Source organism: Corvus cornix, chromosome 4, assembly GCF_000738735.6.
Source record: "Corvus cornix cornix isolate S_Up_H32 chromosome 4, ASM73873v5, whole genome shotgun sequence".
Taxonomy (NCBI): domain Eukaryota; kingdom Metazoa; phylum Chordata; class Aves; order Passeriformes; family Corvidae; genus Corvus; species Corvus cornix.
Window position 1 is genome coordinate 51,991,363 of NC_046334.1, and position 19,503 is coordinate 52,010,865.

General features: G+C 35.7%; 1 long non-coding RNA gene across 1 annotated transcript; it reads right to left on the minus strand.

Annotated features, from left to right (window-relative positions):
* Positions 1–14,611: 14,611 nt before the first annotated feature.
* Positions 14,612–19,277, minus strand: LOC109144914. Its single transcript, XR_002045954.2, has 3 exons — positions 19,236–19,277; positions 15,827–15,912; positions 14,612–14,876 (listed from the first exon to the last, which is right to left on the minus strand). It is a non-coding gene; the product is annotated as an uncharacterized LOC109144914 (long non-coding RNA).
* Positions 19,278–19,503: the final 226 nt, after the last annotated feature.

Genomic DNA, 19,503 nt, shown 5'->3' on the forward strand with positions numbered 1-19,503 from the left:
TCTTCTTTCTCTGCAGTAGTCTGAACATGCTGTACTTTTGTGGACTGGTGGATGTGTTTTTCAATCTGTGAATCTGATTCTTTGTAAATCAGTCAAAATTAAAATTAAGTGCAGTCATGTAACTGCTCATATCTTTGAAAAGGATTTTTTTTTGTACTATTAAATGAAGGAGATGAAACTCAAGAAAGTGAATAACAGCCTCTGATCTGATGTCACTCTTCTCAGCATAATTCCACATCGGTTATGCTCAGCAGGAGAAAAAGTTCAAGTGAATAGGATTTATTTCACTTGGAATTATAAAAAGGATTTAGGACTGCAAAACTGAATGTTCTGCTGCTGATAAAAAAAAAAAAATCTAGGGGAAATTCTTTAAGACTTACCTATGTTGCACAACGCAGTTCATAGAGCTTTAATTCTGGTGTACCAGGGCAACCATTACATACATTACTGGGGTCAGTGAGGAAAGGCAAAACTGAATTATTAGTGTCCTCGTTAAAAGAAGAGTGGTTATTAAAATCTGGACCTCCTGTTTATAGAGCTTTTCTCACTGCAGGGGAATTTAATTGGAAAAAAAAATGTAGTCTGGATTTTTTAGGGTTTCTCTGTCACTTTTAATAATGGCACATGTACTGTCACTCCGTGGTTATTTTAATCATCCCATAAACTCCAAAAATACGCAAACCTGTGAGTGCTCAGAAATCATTTCACTATCTGTATCCTTCAGACCTCTACCACTATGAAAACAATGATATGATGTGTGGTAGATGCTACACTGGAAAGTAAGAACATACATAAGGAGCATAGCATTGACAATGTGAAGATTTTTCATGTATTTGGAAAGTTACTGCAGGAGCAGAGTCAAAGAGAGGTGACTCAACCTGCTCCTCTGCCTGTATATCTGAAGTAGATATTTCTGTGTTCCTTTTGACATGACAACCTGAGAAAGAAAGGTATGTTTAAAGAATAAAACATGTAGAAATGAAAAAGAAATCAAATGCTGTTTATAAAGGGTATCTAAATATGGACAATGGCTACCTACTCTGTGTTCCAATTTCCCATATGAAAAATAATTTTATTTTAGTCCTTAAAAAATTATTTTTGAAAGTGAGCTCAGAAATTTAACGCAGTATATGGACTAAAGGAAAACAATATATATGACAAAGCACTGATAAAGCCTTCTTTGTTGAGCTGAAAGGAGCTATGCATTTTGAAAGGGCTAGAGAGAATGCATTTGTTATTTTCTTTTCTAAGATGTAACAGCATAGTAATCTCAGAAAATGAGGTAAACCATTTCTTCTTTGACACTGATCTTTCCCCTTCCTCTCAGTGCTTGATAACCATACATAACTTTAGCTATGCATGTCTTAAGAATATTCAAAACTGTAATTATTTGCTTTGCTAACAAAACCACAAGAAACAAGGTTTTGTTTGCCACATCTCTGTGTAGAAGGGAGCAACAAGGATTTATTTGGTATAATTTATATCTTTATAAGAATTTCCACCTTAAGATAATTATTTGAAAATTAGAGCATTTCTCCCTCTCTCCCTCTCTCCCTCTCTCCCTCTCTCCCTCTCTCCCTCTCTCCCTCTCTCCCTCTCTCCCTCTCTCCCTCTCTCCCTCTCTCCCTCTCTCCCTCTCTCCCTCTCTCCCTCTCTCCCTCTCTCCCTCTCTCCCTCTCTCCCTCTCTCCCTCTCTCCCTCTCTCCCTCTCATACAGCCTTTGGAAGACTGGTATTTGCTGTGCACCATTTTTTTCTACATGATTGTTGTAGGAAGTACATTTTCTGTAGAAACAAAGATGACACACTAGTAAATAAACATCTGTCAGAAAGGGAATTTACATTCACTTCTTGCATATCTAGAAATACTTTATCTTTTAACCTACCTGTGAGTACCTGAGAGAGTCTTTCACAGATCCTAAGGAACAAAATATGGAGAAATATTTTCAAGATCAGCATCCAAAAACTACTTCTCCAAAGAAAATATATTTTGAATTGAAAAAGTATTGAGAGAAAGACTGATAATTTTCAGTTAAAGAAAGAAGCAATGAGGTTGTCAGAGAGCAGAAGTGTTATAGTCCCAGTTCTTATATATGCAAAAATAGCACTGCATTTTTTCACAGGCTGATGTCTGCAGAGTTGAAAGTTGGAAAGGTCACAGAGAAATACTTTTCTAAAAAACTACATCTCCTTTCTTAACAGGATATCAGGCTGTCAGTATGCCTTCTTACTTCTAATGCCTACGCCACAGTTTCCCTGGTTTTTCAGTAGCTTGTAATTACTAGGGAAGATGAAAAAATCTCAGTGTAGATGCTGTACCTTTTTCTAATGCAATCGGTATACTTTCAGAATACTTTCTTCAGGGACTGAAATCTCATCAATGTTATTTGTGATTTCAAACTTATTTCCCTGTGTATTCCTGAACCCTTTTTGTTCACAAACATATTTCTTTCACCTCTCAATTCCTTCTTCTGTGCAAACTCTCTTCTTTCTTCTTGAAAATACTGTGATTTCTTGTGACTGCTAAACATCTGCACAGGCAAATCAGCTGCCACAATGCTTCCACAAGGAGAAAGCTAAAAATCCCCTAAACCCCAGAAACTGTATTGCTTGAATGCATCTACTGCCTATATCTTAATTCTCTTTCTTTCTCTCCCTCCTTGAATTCTCCTTGAAAAAACTGCCTGAGAACTTACCTTGATTTTGATGAAGTAGTCTGCAACAAGGGATTTGCTAATCTGTTCTTTTACAGTTTTCTCACTCTTGTCATTAGTTAATATAGCCCTGCCAGGTCTAGAGCAAGTTTCTGTACTTTTGTTCTGAATAACTTACAACTGTTCTCAAATTCAGTTCCTCTCTTTCATTTTCTGCGAAAGAAGCAGAATATTAAACCAAGGTGATCACTGTGCCATAATTAATATGCAGGTGGCATTCACAGGAAGCTGCCAAGCTGGAACATATAAGACTTGATACAGTGCATTTTTCCCATTAAGTTATGTAATTGTAATAACTATCAATTAAGTAGCAGAACTAATTTCCTTTAAAGATACTAGCCCTTATTTCCTTTCCTAGGAGTAGAATGCATTATCAAAGCCCAACAGCTTCTGCTCAAGAGAAAATCAAGCAGGTTTCAAAGCCAGGAAGTCCCACTGTAATCAAAACTAGAAAGATGTAAATGGATTCTCTAGTACTGGTATTCTCACAAAACTAACAACCAGGGAGAGCAAACAAGCAGCAGATACCATGCAGGTTTAACTCTGTGAGTTGAAGTCAAATTTTTCTTGAAAGCATTTTTAGCATATGTTTTTCATGAACTTTAAATGCCTTTTAAATGACATATTTGTGCAAGACAATTACAAAAGATCCTTTGAGTTGGCTATGTTAATAAAGCAGTCTGGAAAACTGTACATGCTGAAAAGCTAGTTAAAAATTTGGGTTTTGATTCTAGAAGAAACTAATAATCCTGGGGGGAAGGGAAGAAATTTGTCTGTGTTTTCTTTTTTTTTTTCTTTTCCATTAGGTTGCAAAGCAGAAAGATTTGGAAGCTTTTATGACAATAGTACTTAGCATTAATCAACATTTTTTCAGAACCATTCTGGAGCCTCAAAAGAATAAACTTGGATGGTCATGCTCCTCATTGCCTAATCCTGTGTTAATTCTTTGAAATTTACTGTGTGTAAATTAAACTACTAATTTTAATAACTATATATTTCTTGCATTGTTTTATTTCATCTAATCAGCTAAACTACTGCTACAGTAGGGGAAAGAAAAATATCACTAGGCATGAGTCCACTTATCATAGAGTAGATATTTGAAGTTGATTGTATGGATCCCTGCCTAAAATTGCAGGTCCACTTGCTGTATCATTTACAGACCCTTCTGCTCAGAATTATGTACTTCGATTGAGATTATTTAAATTTCCAATATTTAAGCAGAACAAATATTAATCTACAGGAAAATTTTTTGGACTTGTGACAGTGTTCAGTATTTTTATAAGGTTTTTCTTATCTAGATTAGTCCAATTTTAATAAACATTTCAGACACTCAAAATATATATTATTAACATTAGTATAAACATTTATTGGAGAAAGTGATAACTTTTTTTCTGTTCATTTTAATGATAAGTAGAACATGAAAAGAAGTGTATCTTAAAAATGGGTATATTTTTATCATTATATTGATAGAACAGGAAGTAAAAATTTTTTATGCAATGCTATGCCCTTGCTAGATCTTATTTGGTTCCAGCTTGATAGCAGAAAATTTCCCTAAAAAAACACATTAGAAGTTTAAGCAGCTACATATTGTTGAAGGAAATGTGAGTTACAAATATATTAAAAATGCAATTATATTCGGATATATAATACATTGAAGTGGAATTATTTCTGAACATAGTATGAAGTCTACTGAAAACCCTCTTAAACATAGAAATACCAGATAATTTATTTTTCATGCTCTGAATGCAATGCCCTAAATTAATTAAATTAACTTGTTTGTAGTTAATAGCTTTAAAAGTAGTATCGAGAGAGATAAAAAAGGTTTTCAAGAGGTAAGAAGACCTTTCATTTATACAGCATTTGGAATCAGATTATTGTTCATTTAATCTATATGAGTATGCACTGTCCACATGTGGAAGATCCAAAGCCTGAAGATATATTTTGTACACATCCTTTTTTAAGAAGAATGTGTTAACACCTGTGTTACACCACTTTTTGTAGGATGAAAGAAAAAAAGAACAAACCAACCTACCACTCTAGTGTGCATTTGTAGAGGCTGGTGCTTACATCCAAAGTGACAGAATTCTGCAAGAAGAATTATGTTGAACAATTTCAGTTTTTTGTCACTTTCATTGTCTATCACCACAGCAGAATTTGGCAGTTTGCCCAAGAGAGTAAGGACCACACTACCAGTATAACATTATCACAAAACTGAGGTGTTGGTCTGTACAGCAAGGAATTTCCTTTACATTGGTGTCATATGTGGGGATTTTATTTATTTTATTGTCTGTTGTTGGGTTTTGCAGTGTTATTTATAATGAAAATTCTTCAGTCTCTCTTCCCTGAGCGTTGAATCACTCCCTCTAAGAAGAGAAAAACGGAGGGCAAGAGAGAGTGGGGGGCACAGGGAAAGACATCATAGGGATCCAGCTAATTGCTTTTACAAGTTACGGTGTTGATAGTAAAGACAAAATGAGTCTGGGACCTTACAGGTCACTGAGATAAAATAGCTAAAAGTTTGACCTGCTTGTACCAAAATGATCGTAGGATAATTTGGGTTGGAAGGGACCTCAGCGGGTCTCTAGTCCAACCTCCTGCTCTAAGAAAGGTCAGGTTTGAGGACAGACCATATCCAGGGTTTGATCCAGAGAGGTCTTGAAAACCTCTAGGAAAACTATAGCATCTATTAGACAATCCAGAAAGAAAAGGGTAGTCAAAAATTACTAATCTAACTCCTACCTTTATAATAGAATATTGTAAAATAAAATACTAGTAGAAAAGATCATGCAATATTGCATTAATATTCTGCCATTTACAAGGTGTTAAAATCCTTTATTTTTAAAAAGGACAGAACCTATATACTCTAATAAAAGTTTTTTGCAAGTGCATATTTTGGCAAGGATTTTAGTGTCTTCAGTATTTGATGTTACTGCAACACTATTAGACAGTATTATTTCTTTGATCATTTTTACCCCAAAGGATCTCAGCTATGTCTTATAATCAGGGAACGTGCTTCTTTTTGACATGTTATAATTTTCCACAATAGCAGTTTTGGTTCAATATTTATATATTATCAGGTGGATCTATACATAATTTGGATCTGTGGGGCTTTGGGGGCTTTTTATCCTTTCAAGAGATAGGAGTACAGAAGTGTATTTTCAGGGAGGGTTGCTGGTTTACTTTTAGTAATGCCTTAAGTGGGGTTTCTTTCCATTAGTCAAAAGTATAGGCATGCAAAAATACTTAAAGAACTGGACATGCTCTGAGTGTATAAAATTTTGTCATTATAGTGACCATGATTAGGATGATTGCCTTTCTTTGGTAGGAAAAATAAAACCAGATTTAGTTATGAAAGAATTAAAGATCACATAAAAGAATGAAAAAAAGTCTAATTAAAAAGTTTTAAGAAAATTGTTTCCTACACTTATCTTTATTTCACTCAGATCTGTACTTTTTAAACATAAACAACAATTTATTATTAAAAGATATTGCTTAATTTTTTACATGTATGGAATTGAAGTTTAATAGGAAGCAGATTCTTAATAAGATCAATATTTTAGCAGATTTATACAGGCTTGTAGTCTGTTTGCACCAGGAAAATATTCCTTCTGACATATATAATTCAAGGAAGGAATGAACTTTGCAGTTTTCATAAGTACTGAAGAACAAGAATGTCTTGTGTGGGACTAAAAAATTCCAATAAGTAAGTAAAACTGGGAAAATTATGTATAATGGTTTCTTAGTGTTTTGTTGCTGTTCAGAGTTTTTATCTTCATATTTTAAATGCTTTCCTGTGATCATTCTGATCTCTTGTTCATTTTCTGCACTGTATAGAGTATATAAGGAATATTATTACTGGACATCAAAATTATGACAGAATAACCAAGGTCAAGCCAATGCTGCAAACCTGAGTACATTATGGTGTTCACTGTAACTACAATTAAATTCAAATCAAAACATCAAGGGAGCGTTCCCAATTGAATTCAATATGTATTCACATAGAAAACATGGATAGACACCATGATGAAGTGAATCATCACAAAGTTCTTATTACTGATTTAGGTTGCAAATCACTCTAGGGTTGAAAGATGTTGTGCTCTTTGTTCTGTTCTCTTTTCCTAGGGAGAGGGATGAAAGAAAATGCAGAGCTAGTGTCCTACCTGTATTTCCTAACTGTTAAAGCATATGGACCACTAGAATTTTAAAGACTTTGAGAGTAGTCTTTGAAATCTGGCAGGCCTTTAAGTACAAAACTTTTGCCACAAAACATCTGCATAAAATGGCTGGGGTGTTTGTGCTTGTGATTCTGGGAAAAGCATTGAGTTAACAAAGAACAGCCAAGTCTGGCTTAGCATCTGGATGCAGTGGCAGATTTCTACTCTGGTAAACCAAGCTACTTCAGGAGAAATAGAATAATATCCCATTTGCCATGCTTCCTTGAGAACAGAACTGCTGCAGTATTAGACACGGGATAGCTAAACATTGGAAGTTCTACTGACAGTGCTACTAGCTCTACATTTCAAATGAAAATTCAGCCCTGACAGAACTGCCTTCCTTCAACCCACAACAAGATTTCATAAAAATCAGGAAGAGACACTCATGGGAAGAGACAAATAAACAAGCAAAATGTATGAACTTGAAGGTGAAATGATTTTAATAGGAGGAAGACGCAAAAAAAGTTTTCTTTTGAATGTGTATATATATGTTTTTTTTTTCTTCATGCCCATTAAACTTATGCTATGCTATATTGGAGAGTAGGAGGGTGACAGAATAGAGGAAAGGGATGGATTTGGGTAATCTATCAGCCAGAATACATCAAAACGTCATTTCCTGCTACAGAGTTTAGATGAAGAAAGGAAAACTAATACTCAATTTTACTCCCTGTCACAATAGACTCCTTTAACACAGGAGATTTTTCTTGTTTTGTATGTTTTCCAATTAATCCAGCTCTTACGTTTCTTTAGTATTGCTTATATTCAAAGTCAGAAATTCCCTAAGTCATCAGAAAAATAAGTTGCTCTCTCTCTTTTTTATAAGCCTGCTTTAAGTACTGAGAGGCCACAATGAAATCTCTCTGAAGTCTTCTCTTCTCCTGGCTGAACAACCCAAGCTCTCTCTGCCTGTATTCATAGGAGAGGTGCTCCAACCCTCTGATCATTTCCTCCTCTGGACCTGCTCTAATGGGCCTATGTCCTTCTGTCTCGAGAACCCCAGATTTGGATTCAGTATTCCAGGTGGGATCTCATGACAGCAGGGCAGAGGGACAGAATCACTGCCCTCAACCTGCTGGCCATGCCTCTCTTGGTGCAGCCCAGGATCCTGTTGGCCATCTGGGCTGCAAGCACACACTGTTGGCTCACATCCCACTCTTCATTTACAAGAACCTCCAAGTCCTTCTCCACAGGGCTGCTCTCAATTAGTTCTTCTCCCAGTCTTTGCTCATGTCTGGGATTACTCCGACTGACATGCAGCACCTTGCACTTGCACGTGTTGAACTTCATGGGGTTCTCATGGACCCACTTCTCAAGTTTGTCCAGGATGACATCCCTTCCTTCTGTTGTGTCTACTGCACTGCTCAGATGTGTCATCTGCAAACTTGCTGAGGGTGCACTTGATATCGCTGTCTATGTATGCTGATCAAGACATTAAATACCACTGGTCCCAGGATAGTGTTCAAATGGACACTTCTCACTGGGCTCCATCTGGTCATGGAGCCATTAACCACAACCCTCTGGCTGCATCCAGCCAGCCAATTCCTTATTCAATAATTAATAATAAAATCCATATCTCTCCAATTTGGACATAAGGAATTCACCAAATCACAGGCATACATATATTATTTTCCAAATTATACTCTATTTTTTAAAATAATACTTTGGAGCAAGTATTCTGTCAGAAAAGTTTAGGCAGGGCTTAAAAGCAATCTTGATTCATTCTTATCAGTAATTAAATTGATAACAAAGGGGTATGTATATAATCTGTCTGACACTAAGTGTAGTCCATGGAATTTCATCTAGAGAACAGGTGCAGAATAATGCAGATGAGACTGGTGAAGGACAGTGAAAGAATATGGAATAATATAATTTCAGATTTAAAATTATTGTCCAAAAATATAATTGAATAATGTGGGTTTTATGCTGTGAAAAGGACCGAATCAGAATGCTTTTCTATCTCCATAATATTCATTCATTACACACTCAGCAACAATGCTCTAACAACATGAGGTTCATCAAAGCATAAGTCATCAACCTCCAAGATACTTTGACAAGGGGGAGACCATTTTCTAGCTGAAAAGGTATAGATAGCCACAAGAAATGGAAGAATCTTCATAAGCAAGACCAGAGCCTGAAATTTTTTTTCAGAAGTATGTGTTTTGTCTTTGAAACATTGATGTTTGAAAAGCTATGCTAAAAAAACTCCAACAACCCACAAAATCAATCCAACTAAAACCTACAACAAAACAAAATCACCACCACAAAAAAAAAAAAAAGCAAAACAAAACCCTCATACAGGAAAAAAAACACCCCAAACCAAAAACATCCCCAAACCCCCCAAAACTGAACCCTTATAAATATATACTTGGTAAAGTACAAAAAAGATAAGTACTCACCACAGACTTCAGACAGCACCAGGAAGGGGCTGCTCCTCATAAGAAGGTGAGTTAGGAGCTGAGGGCAGCAACAAGACTGTCAGGGGCAGCCCCAGACTCACTGGCAAGCTGTGTAGCCACACAGAACCCAAGCAAGAAGAGCAGGATACATCTGTTGCAGTAATTCTGGTTTATCAAAGAGTTCACACCACCAGACAAGTCCACAGTGATGAAGCAGGTCTGAGATCAGGATATCAGGCTCCAGATCAGAAAGGCACGTGGCACTAGACATGACTGCAATATAGCTCAAGCAGAATCTAGCAAGCAGCATCATCCAAAATTAACTTTGTGCATGTGTGCAGTTGAAGATTTTAAATAAGTTCAGCTCATGTATAGACACTTTTGTACATGAAAGATTGACTAAACCAAAATGTCATATATTTAAAGAGATAATGTGAGGAAATCTCACACATATCAGATGATGGAAATATGCAGCAGTAAATAATACAGATTATTTCAGATGCTTAACCTATCCAATCAGGAGGACAAATGAAATGCATTGTGACTCAAGTTGTCTGTTACACTAAACAGGTGACAAATAATTGACAGGTAAGCAAACCTTCCATCCAAAAGTTTAGGGCTGGGCTATAATTTGCTAAAATATAGCTATAGACTAATAATTGTGTATAAATAATGAAAAAAATATGACTAGTTAAATTAGTATTTGTAACAAAAATGGGTAATATTGCCACAAAATTTTTTATAAGGAATTCTTTACCTAGCTGTTACAAAATATTTCAGAAGAAAATATCAGGGGTGTTTTACAGATTTTTTTCTACAGATCTCGTTTCCTAACAAAGCTTTTCAATTTCTTGGTGCCTTAAGCAATACTTTGCAGATGCATACTAGGGGCAGAAAAATGAGAGATTTTTCTCTGCATATGTACATTGGTTAGAGCAAGTGTTTTCTACATGTAATTATAAATGTCTGCTTTGCCAGAGATGAGAAAGGAGATTGTTCACACAATTAAACATGTGATTTCTAGTCTCCAAAGTAGGATTACAGATGTTTGAATAATATTCTAATCAGTGATGAAATAAAGTAATAACATTTTAAAACCACCATTATATTTGCCAGAAGCTCATCCATTGACAGGAGACATTTAACTTAGTTTTGCTACATATAGATCATATAAAAACATCAAATGGCAGTGTGCCATTGCAGCAACAAAATATAGCCCTGTTCTGAGCTGCATCAGCAAGAGTGTAGTAAGTAGATCAGAGGATGTTACGCATATCAAACGTATCAGGGTTTCTTATCTTGTATATTGTATCAGGCTTTGGTTCTCCCAGTTAAAGCGAAAAGTTGAAAAGCTTGAGAGGATTTCTGAAATGGTCACTGAGATAACTGGAGTGTTGGAGAGCATGATGTATGAAGAAAGGTTGAAGACATTTTTCTTGTTAAACATATGCAGTAGAAGCCCATAGAAATCTAATCACAGTCTGCCAATATCTGAAATCCAGCTGACTGGTGAGCTTGTGTTTATAAATATCTTCCCCATTCCCACTATTCTATTTCTCAGAAGATGTAGACATACCAACTAAACACGATAGTATCAAGATTGGCTCCCTTCAATTCATGCTGTCTTTAAATACTGTTTTGCTTTATCCTCACAGATTCTAAAGGACATGTTTGTAGCTCAGTTTTCTATTTCTCACTTCTGATACATGGATGGTCATTCTCAGTAATCAAAAACCTACTTAAATTCAATATTTCTTAGAATTTTTCTGTCAGTTCTAATAAAAAATTTCCTTGTTGATGTTTTGGATTCAAAAAGTCCAACAATCTTAGCATATAATTAATTTCAGTGTATGTGAGCATAATCTAGGGAAGTAGTTCTTCAGAAAAAGAAGAATAAAATCTATTTATTTGAGATATAGATGGATATATATGAACTAATAAAGAGAATCTACGAGGCTGCACTTCTGAATTACCTTTGGAAAACTGACAGTTAATATTTGTCATTTAGCTAAAATTATATATTATAGTATAAAAAAAGATCATTCTTTACTATATTTTCTGTTGAATATTTGCAGCATCAACCAATATGGATTTTAGACATGCAAATTCAAGCGCAATAAAGAAATTACAAGAATAATGGAACAGAAATACTGCTGGAATATTTTAAATAGCTTCTAAATTGTTCATGTAAAATACATTTTGTTTTAATATGAAACAGTTCATTTCCCGGGAAGAAATAGTGACTTTTTTTCATAAATTAATGTTCAGCCAACATTATGCCTTTTATAACCTTTCCAAAATATGAATATGCTGATTAATTCGCAAGACATAGATCTTGAACTACCCTTCTAAACATCAAGAGCTTTCATTGAAGGCCAACCCACAGCAACTTATTCCAAAGAGACAGGCTTTGACTTTCAGATTTTTGTGAGGTCTTTCAGTCTTTATTTATGCTTATGCTGTATTTAGTTTATTCCATCTGCTTTCAATTATTGTGACTGCATATGTTTTGGTTTGGGAAGTTTTATTTTATTTTGGTGTGGTTGTCTGCTTTTAATAGGCCTGTCCTTTCAGATAAAGAACAACTGATTCCCCTGGAATTAAACATCTTCCAAGGCAAAGCAGGAAACCTAAATGCATAATTATTTACAGCATGTAAATATGGGTCATATCTAAGGTGTTTGTGTCTATATAGTAAGCTAAACTCTAGATGTAGCAAAGGTTACAAGAAAGCTTACTGTGTAAAAAAACTAAACTTCCAACATCTGTTTAAGACTTGGTTTAGGACAATAAAATAGCTGTCAATTATTTTGTAGAAGTAACATCTAGGTAAATAAACTTCATATTCTCTTGATTTTTTTTTCTGCATTATAGCTATATTAGCAAAGTTACTTTTGCCTTTATACTATCATTAAAGAGCCTATCAGCTCACTGAAGCTAGTTAGAAAATGAAATACTTTTATTCAAGAAGGGCTAGTATTATCTGAAATAAAATGCTAAGACGGCCACAAATTTAGGAAGATGTCTCTTTAATAATGTACGTTGCTACACTGGGGCCCCATATTGTCTGTTTACTCAAGCAGGTGGATTTGCTGAAGAAGTGCTGATGATGCAATGTGCTGACCCACATATCAGTTCCCAACGGAGTGCACCAGCTGGTATAGTTTATGCTTGTAGTTTAAACAAAGCCAACATTTTTCCCTTTCCATTGTCTCCTGCTGATGGAATACGGAACAATTAAAATATTGTCAAGTTATCTTATAGGAAAAGATCTATCCTTACAGTTATTTATGGGTTGTGTTTTTCTTCCTTATTATGTATTATTTCTTGTGAGAATATAAAATAAAAATTTAGATCTGGGAAACATTGCTTGTATACTTATTAAAGTGCTTACCTTATCCATATATGATAAACACAAATCTTGAGATTATTAATGATTAATAATTTACATTATTCCTTGAACCTTACTCTACAAAGGAAAATAAATTATTGCTCATTTTTTATTGTTTTCTGTGGTTTCATTTTCACAGATGTCTAAAATGGTGCAAAAGCAGTATTAAGAGATCTAAAGTTTTACCTCAAAATTAGCATTGTACACCTTGATGGCTATTTCCTCTGAGGCTTTTTTAAAATTACCAAAAACAGTAACAGGGTTTATGAAGTGTAAAGGTTAACTTCTTTCATATCTGAGATGCTTTAAATCCTGTAATTGTGATATTTGTTTAATTAAAAATAGTACTTTGACTGCTCAGATCTGTGTTAAAAAACAAACAAACAAACAAACAGAAATGTCTCTTTAATAAGCAAGATTGTTGAAGTGAGAAACTTTAATTTCAGAAAGTCAAACATTTAATGTGAAAATGTTCTCAACATCCAGGAATATCAATGGTCAATATTTCTTCATAAGAGAGATTGGGCCTAATGCTTTTTCATTTAAAATTAAAATATTGTCTCTAAGTTCCTAATAACAGAACCTTGGGAGGTTATTTGTGGCTCAAGCATAGTCTTTTGCTTTACCAAACTCCATCTGCTAAATCCTTTCACATTATAACAGAATATATATCAGAACATGACTGATCCTCATGTGTACAGTTAATGCCCATAAACGATTTTTGTATGCATTTATGCACTTGTAAGGAATTCAATATATGAATTAGCTAGAAGACATAACATTTGCTGCAGGATATCATTACTTTATGTAGACCTAGTGGAGGTGTCTAAGGTATAGACAGCTGTGGAGTAGTTTTGTTGTGAAATTGCATGAAGGCTCTAGTCTTGTGTTGTGAAGGTTCTGGAACCTGGACCCATGTCTGCAAGACTTGTAATCAGTTCATTCACTACTGATAGACGTGATTAAGGAGAACACAGATGTGTCTTTGATGCAGATTGGATTCGGTGTTGATCATGAAATAATGCTAGGAGAAAGCAAATGGTTAATTTGAGTGAATGGTGATGCACAAGGCTAAGTATATGAAGAGCCACGACCTAATCTTTGACGCTGAAAGTCAGGTTAGCTGTTGGCTAGTTTCCAGGACCATGGTGAAACATTTCTTGATTGTAATAAAACTTGAATGCTCATTCCAAACAACGCTTTTTCAAGTTGTGGAGTTTTAATGAAATTTCCACTTTTTTCAGGCAACTCCGTAAGGTCAAAACAAAACAGTATTTGAATTTTCCAAGTGGGTCAGAGCTTTTGATTTTTCTTCTTACATTTTTCTCTTTTTTTCATTTACTAGCTTGCTTCATTCTAAGAAGCAAGTAATCCCTGAAATATTATAAGAAATATTAGTCTTTAGAAAAAGCATTTTGATAAGAAATTCTCCGTGTGGAAGAAGCAATTTAAATTTTGCTAGATAAAATGCCTTTATTTGTCATTGTGCACTGACATATTCAAATAAATATGTGTACTCTTCACTTTAATCCTTGAGATAATGTGTATTTTATTGTGCTTAGGAACCATGACAACACAAAGAGATGTTTCGTATTTAAACCAGATACCACAGTAACATAAGAATACGAGTGCTTGCATAGCTTTAGAGGGGATAGAACTGATTCACTGTAATTGTGTTTTAGAATTTATGAAAAATTATTTTTCTTTGTATCTGTAATGACAACAGTATCTATTTTGACATAGCTGAACTCACTTGTGGTAAGATCTGTACATAAATCAGGCATTGTAAAATGCCACATATTGTGTCGTGCAGGGTTTTTATTTGAGGTCCTTAGTCATCAGGTATTTGGTTAAGCAATGACAATAATTTATTCATTCTTACCTATGCAGATGACACCAAGCCGAGTGGTGCAGTTGACACACCTGAAGGACAAGATGCCATCCAGAGGCACCTGGACAAGCTTGAGAAATGGGCACATGGGAATCTTATGTGGTTCAATAAGTGCAAGGTGCTGCACCTGGAGCAGGACAACCTCTGCTTGGGGGGTTGAACATATTGAGAGCAGCCCCGCCAAGAAGGATTTGCAGGTATTGGTGGATGAAAAGCTGGACATGAGTTGGCAATGTGCACTTGCAGTATGGAAATCCAAACACATCATGGGCTGCAAAAAAAGGTTGAGAGAGGCGATTATGCTCCTCTGCTCTGACACCCCATGTGCAGTACTGTGTCCAGATGTGGTGTCCTCAGCACAAAAAAAACACAAACTGTTGGAGAGGCCAGAGGGCCACAAAAATGATGAGTGATGAAGCACTTCTTCTTCAAGGAAAGGCTGAGAAATCTGGGGTTATTCTGCTTGGAGAAGAGGAAGCTACAGGGAGACCCTATCAGTACTTACAGGGGACTTAAAAGAAACACAGGAACAAACTTTTTAATAGGGCTTGTAGAGATAGAACAAGGAGTGGTGGTTTTAAACTAAAGAAGGATCAATTCAAACTAAGTATTAGGAAAAAAAAAATTATTTTGAGGGTGATAAGACATAGGAACAGATTGCTCACAGAGGTTGTAGATGTCCTATCCCTGGAAACATTCAAGGCCAGATTGGACTGGGCTTTGAGCAGCCTGATCTAGTTAAAGATGTCTGGGATCATGGCAGGAGAGTTGGACGAGATGACTTTCAAAGTTCCCTTTCAACCCAGACAAATTATGATTCTATGGTTTTACTTTTTGTCAATCTGATATCACAGTAGAAATATGTCGTATGAGGTGAAAAAGGAAAAAACAATTCCTTAATGTATGTATTTTCATTGTCCTTACATTTCCTTACTATGGGAATGCTATGTTTTTAATCTGTTCACTACTTGAAAATGAAATTTCTTGAAATTATCATATAAATATCTCAGTGTTTTATCATTCTTTTCTTCTTTTTTTTTTTTTTTTTCTGGAAAAGAAGCCAAGAGAATTTTTCCTAAATTAATCATAAATAGCTAATTCAGTCTTCTTCCTATGCCTTTTTAATATTAGTGTTTCTATGTAAAATTACAATGTTCTATTTGGAAAGAAAGCATTTTTTTATATGTCACTACATGCTGAGAATTTATACATGGTACTTACAGGGATTTTTTTATACCTCTTTTCAACCGTTGTACCATTCTGTCATTACAACTCCTCTGAAAAGGAGGGAAAACTGCATTTTCCTTCTGAAGACAAAAATCGAATTAGTGATACCATGAGTTTGAAACAGGAAATTCATTAGTTGTTTTAAAAGTCATAGAGCATCTAGAAAACCATCCCCATTACTTCTTTTCTATGGGTTAAATGTATTTTTATTAAATATGGTAAAAAAAAAAAAAGATGGTTTCCCTTGTCCAGCTTCAGTGTACTTAACCAAGATCTCATTAACCTGCAAGATATTTTCTAATTCAGTCACAGATGCAGTCATGAGTAGTCGGCTGGAAATGAGGTAATTGGGGTGTGACAGAACTCTTAGTCTGTATCCATAATTCATTCTTCATAATAGAAGAAAACGTGAAGGTGCCCTATCAAAGTTTTTATGATAAGTTTAGTTTTACAAAAGCTGATAAAATGAATTGCTGTTCTGGTTTTGACATCAATGCACCATCTTTCAGTATGAAGAGCAAAGCTCACATTTCAGCAATACAAGGATCCAGGGAAATGCAGTCTGGTGATCCTCACTTGATCCCTCAGAAGTTTATGGATCTAATCCTGAAAAATATTTCCAGGCACATGAAGGACAAGAAAATCTTCAGGAGTAGTCAACATGGATTCATAAAGCAGAAGCTATGCTTGACCAACTTGATACCTTGATCATGTAAGCTGGGTGGGAGTGCTGATCTGCTTGACAGTAGGAAGGCTCTGCAGAGGGATCTGCACAGGCTGGATCAGTGGCCTGAGGCCAGTTGTATGAGGTTGAAAAAAGCAAAGGTCTGTATCCTCCCCCTGAGTCACAACAAATTCATGCAGTGCTACAGACTTGGGGAAGAGTGGCTGGAAAGCTGCCCGGGGGAAAAGGACCTGGAGTTGCTAGTGGATATATGGCTGAACATGAGCCAATGTGTGCCCAGGAGATCAACGCAAATGGCATCCTGGTCTGTGTCAGAAAGAGCGTGGCCAGCAGGACCAGGGCAGTGATCGTCCCTCTGTACTCGGCACTGGTGAGGCCACGGCTCGAATCCTGTGTCCGGTTCTGGGCCTCTCACTACAAGAAAGACATTGAGGTGCTGGAGCAGGTCCAGAGAAGGGCAATGGAGCTGGTGAAGGGGTTGGAATGCATATCTTATGAGGATTGGCTGAGGGAGCTGGGCTTGTTTAGCCTGGAGCAAAGGAGGCTAAGGGGAGACCTTCTCACTCTCTGCAACGGAAAGAATGTGGTAGTGAGGTAGGCATTTATCTCTTCTTCCATGTAACAAGTGAAAGGATGAAATAGCCTCAAGTTGCACCAAGGAGAGGTTTAGATTACATACTAGGAAAAATTTCTTCCCTGTAAAGGTGGTCAGTCATTGAAACAGGCTACCTAGGGGAATGGTTGAAACACCATCCCCGGAGGTTTTTGAAAAATGCATGGATGTTCCACTTAGGGATAGTCTACTTGTGGACTTGGCAGTGGTAGGCTGGACTTGATTATCTTGATGGTCTTTTCCCACCTAAAGGATTCTCTGATGAAATGCCCAGACTTGTAGAGAGCAGTGGATTCTGACTAGCCAGATTTCAGGAAGGTCTTTGACACCGGCTTCCATAACATCCTCATTGAAAAACAGCTGAAATAAGTGCTGGATGAGCAGTCAGTGAAATGCATTGAAAATTGGATGCCATTATTTTTGAAAGAATGTAGAACGAGAATTCTACATTTTTTGAAAGAATGTAGAATTTCTGTCACTTTTACAGAATTGCAAACATTTGGAGGTGCTTAACCTGAATCCTCATTCAGAAAGGAACACAGTAGAATTAGAAAAGTTCTTCTTTCGTCCTTCAATATTGGATGCTTCCCAGTATATTGCCCAGATAGACTTTAAAAGATTCAAGCAGAATGTTCTTCTTTACTTTTAAAAAGGAGCATTTTGCTGAAAAGTATGGATTATTATCTCAGGAGTTTATTTTGTTTTGTCTGACTCTATCCTTACATCTCTGGACTATTCCATTATAAAAATTTTAAAGCCAAAATTAAGATTATTCCTTTCTTTCATGTGCTATATTTCTATTGGGAGAAGTTGATTCTATTTTCACCACCAAGAAAAGCTCTTTAAACATTTATTGCAGCTTTGTTTTCCTTCATCCATACAAGTGGAGAAAATTAAAATGTTTTCAAACCACTACATACATATACCCTGTATCGGTCTGTAACACCTCACTGACAGGCCCTTCTTCATTTTCCATAATGTCTATGTTATGACAAACACATTAACAACATTCACAGATCTCAATATACAATAATTAATAATACTGAAGAGAACTCACTTAAAAAAACCCTAAAGAAATAAATATACAAAATACTGCACCATAGTGAGGGTGTTCTTAGGTGTAACCTTAGAAGCACTATCTTTCTGCCTAATAAACAAGACTCCTTAGCAGGAGAGCTGAGTGGCAGAACTGATAATGTAACAGCAAGAGCACTAGAGATTGTGGAAGAATTTCAAATAAAATAATTACCTTTACTAGCTCTGCAGAAGTTTCAGTAAATGCTGAAGAGGAGAAAATTGCAGGTGCTGACTTCAGAGAGTTGTAAAAAAATCTCTGTAGAAAATATCCTAAACTATACATTTTAAGTTTCTGATTGTTTTTCTCCTATATTGCCTCCTGCTGCTGGAAGCCCACCTGGTCTGTGTTACATCTCCTATTCAGCATATTTAAAGTTTGCTAGAACTGCTTCAGGGTTGAATATTTTAGAATAATGTTAATATGGCAGATTTTGACATTCTATTGTTCAAATGGCAACAATCTTTTTTTCTAATTATTTTTTTGCTAGGTTGAAATTCAAACTCCCTTCAGAGCAGAGGATGCTGAACTCTGGACTAAGAGAATTTGCAGAGCAACAATTTATTTTTTTCCCCAGTTGCATCAAGTGGTGGAATAGATGACTTTTGTATTTAAATCAGCAGAGTCACATGGTCACATGAAAGAAAGAGCAACATCTGGCCAAACACCTAGCAAAATGGTATTCATGAAATACTACCATCCTAAAAAGCTAATACACTATAGTGATAACTGCTTAAATCTTAAGAGCTTCATTTCTCAGAGGTACTCTTATAGACAGCAACTGAACAGTACAAGTCTCAGATGTGTTGAACACATCTCAACTCTCATTATATTTCATTCTTTATTCAAGATCAAAATATATTTTAGATTGGCTGTAACCTCCATACTCACTTAGAAGTCTGTCTTCAGAGACCTGTGTTTTAAAATCTTTGCTAGAGAAAATCATTTACTCCACAATGCAAAATGTTTAAGAGAAACATATATTCAAGATCATTGATTTTCATAAAAATTATCGGTGTTTTAAATTTACCTTAAAGTTTCAGTTGATAACTCTCAGTGGTTTCTCCCTTCTTCCCTCCCCGGCCTAGAAATAAAAAGAGAAATGAAATGTATATGGAATATGGATATTAAAAATCTTCAGAGGTAATTTTGCTTTAAAGAAGAACTTCTAAATATGGATTTTATGTAGATAGGTCAACAGATGCAAATGATTTCAAGAAACACTTTTTTCGTCTTTGGAAGCACTAGGAATGTAGGTAGGAACACTACTTACATTCTTCAAGCTTCAGAAATGTTGC